Here is a 3,082-nt window from a genome sequence, read left to right as displayed (position 1 = left end):
GCGGCTCGGGAGTGGGTGGACGTACAGCACTCGTATTATTAGCACGTCGAATGCTCGGAAACTTTAGACGGAAGAAGGAGCATTCACGGTGCGTCTTGAATAGCATTATGAGACCGTAGGGACACTCGCGGACGCGATAACGAGGTTGCCGCGACAACGCCAACGAGCGGTACTAAAAGGTGACGATGGAGACGACGACGATGACGACGACGACGACGACACCGGCGATGGGGGCACGGGGAAGGTTTCGACTCGAGAGATCGGCCGCAAGAAGAAAGATAGATCGCACACCACCCGCTCAAGTCTGTGCACCCCGTTGAAAGGGACAACGCAGCGAAGGGACGCGATGGTGGCGAAATACCGGGGAAATACTGCGGTTGAAAGCCTGATTATCTTCCGCTCCTCGTCGTCGTCGCCGCCTAATCAGCGAATTAAAGCGAAGCCGCGGGCCAGCCGCGCCATGTCGAGTCTTGTCGTTCTCCTCCGTCCTCCTTTTCTTGCTCTCGTTTGTCTTCTTTTGCTACTCTCCCGCGTGGACGAACAGCCGCGAGCACACAGTCCCCTGCTCCGGATCCTGCTCCTCCATCTCCTCCTCTTCATGGTAACACCAAGAAGAAGCCGATTGTGTTGACTTCCGCGGCCAAGGACGCGAGAGAGGTCCTGGAGGCCATCACAGAGGAAGGTCGTTCGCGGGAGTGAAAAGTTCCTATCGGGTGACCATTGTGATTCATCCGCGACCCTAATTTCCTTCTGCTGGCTGTCGTGAGCCTCCTTGTTCCTTCCTCTCCTCCATTCTCACGCGACTTTTAGTAACTATGTATCTTTTGACAACGAGAGATAGAGAGAGAGAAAACAGTTCGAAAATCATTCATATCGTTGAATAGTTGTATAATCAATAAATTTCTTTCTTTACACTATTCGGTAACGAAGAGATAGAGGACAAGTAGTGTCGTTTGTTTGGCACGTAATGGAAAAAAGAATTAGTTGTATTAAACAGAAATATATCGAGTGAAATATGATGAACGAACCAGAATTCCGCTTGAGAATAGTTACTAGATTTTCTGATTAACCAGAAATCGTGTCAACTTGAACGTAATTCTGGAATAATTTCTCTACCGAATCATGTATAAATAAATAGGGCCTATGAGAGCTAAGCGCTGGGAAAAAATTCTCTACCAAAGTTCCGGTTCGTTCATATTTCACCAGACATTTAGTCATCCTAAACAAATTTCTTTTTTTCATGAATAATGAAAATTACGTAATACAGGCGCGCTGCCTACACTTTCGATAATCAGCGTCACTATTTATCTTCCTGTTTCTCTTCCTCCCTCCCCCCTTTCTCTCTCTCTCTCGAAGGGCTATAATTACACTATAAACTCGCGCGAAATGCCATTCTAACTCGACGTAACGAGTTCCCGGGGCGTAAGTTTCGACGCCGTGTAACGAGTTAACATCAGTCGCTCGACCGAGTTAACGAACGGGAATCGACACGATTACACGGCCTCGCGAAATTATTTGACAAACATAACGGCGCCCGGAACGCTCGGGGTTTAGTCTTCCGCCGCGGTGGTTTTTCATGATCTGACGGAAGCGCGAGCGAAGCGCGCGCACGCGGGAGTTCTCGCGCGCGCGAACGCGCGATAGCTCGGGCACTCGTGTTTAATGCAAATTCGCAAATTGGAGAGGCCACGGTAATCAACTAACCGCCAACGAGTAACTCCCGTAAACTCATTGAAATAGTTCATAACTTCGGGCGCTAGTTTGAGTTTCGGGCGGATGGGGTGTGCGGAGCGGTGTGGAGGCTCCAACTTCCGCGGAATTTCCCACATCATACCGGCCGACCGACTGCCCCGGCATTGTTAGGACGTTCCTGATAATAACTTCTCCGCGGCGTTTTATCCCGCGTGTCACGTATGAATGACGCGCTAAAAAATCTCGCGGCTCGTGAGGGCTGGAGCTTTGAAGAGAGATCGCGTGAATTATCGATGAAGGAACGTAACGCGCGCGTGTTAACACCGCGGGTCGAAGCGGAGCGGGGCGCAAGTGCCGAGAATCAGATAGTCGCGCGGCTTCATGCAATTTCGCGCGATTCCGCGATACTGTCAACGCGCCAAAACCCGCTGGCGTAAAGTCGTGCGGTTTCGCGCGCGCATTCCCCGTCGAAATTCCCCGTCGAGAGGGAAAGGGGAACAGCGAGTGGAGTGTGTCAACCCTCGTCTGGCCAGCGTCGCTGTCGGCTGCGGAAGGAGAATCCCGACAGAATTAAGAAAGACGAAGAGGCGGGCATCTCATCAGATTAAAAACTTTCGCGGACGTAAATAAATGAGCCGCCGGGCACAATGGGACGACGATGTTTCGCCGGCGGGGCGGCGGCAGCGGCGACCGGGGGAGGCGGAAGGAGACGTGGTAGCAGCAGCAACGGCAGAAGCAACGCCGGCGACAGCAATAGCGAACAGCGGGGGACTGGCCGGTGACTGTGGGTTTGCGTATCCGCTCTTAGTATATTGGAACGGCAGTCTCCCCGTTCTCCTCTTTCTCTCTCTCTCTCTCTCTCTCTCTCTCTCTCTCGCTCTCTTCTCTCTTGCTCTATCTCTATCTCTCTTGCAACCATACCGCCGCGTTCCCCGTTTCGTCTATTCCCGTCACCGTCGTCGTCGTCGTCCATTCCCGCTCTCTTCTTTACCCTCCTCTCCCGTGCACCTTTTCGTCGTTCTTCCTTCAAACCAATCCTCTCGGCCAAGCGAACTCGCCTCGCTCACTCCCCCGCGATCTCATCTCCCTTCTCGTTCCTCCTCCCCGTCCCCGTCCCTCTCGCTCTCTATCTACCTATCTATCCCCATCTCTACGCTCCTCTCCATTGCACTATCTGCGCGGACCCTCGGCCACGTACACAAAGCCCACCGGTCCCCGGCTTTTATTACGAGATACGAGATAGCCCCGGCCTCGTCCAGGTTCACCCATACTCCGCCACTCGCCCGCCCCGTGTACGCTCCGGACACGACGCCGCCGCGATATATATTGGCAAACTTTGCGAATGTCGGATCACGCCGGATTACGCATCTCCGGCAATATCGTCCTTTCT

The sequence above is a fragment of the Odontomachus brunneus genome, unplaced genomic scaffold, assembly GCF_010583005.1.
Source record: "Odontomachus brunneus isolate Ranch 3 - 2012 unplaced genomic scaffold, Obru_v1 Obru_scaffold_074, whole genome shotgun sequence".
Classification (NCBI taxonomy): domain Eukaryota; kingdom Metazoa; phylum Arthropoda; class Insecta; order Hymenoptera; family Formicidae; genus Odontomachus; species Odontomachus brunneus.
This window is presented reverse-complemented; position numbering follows the sequence as displayed.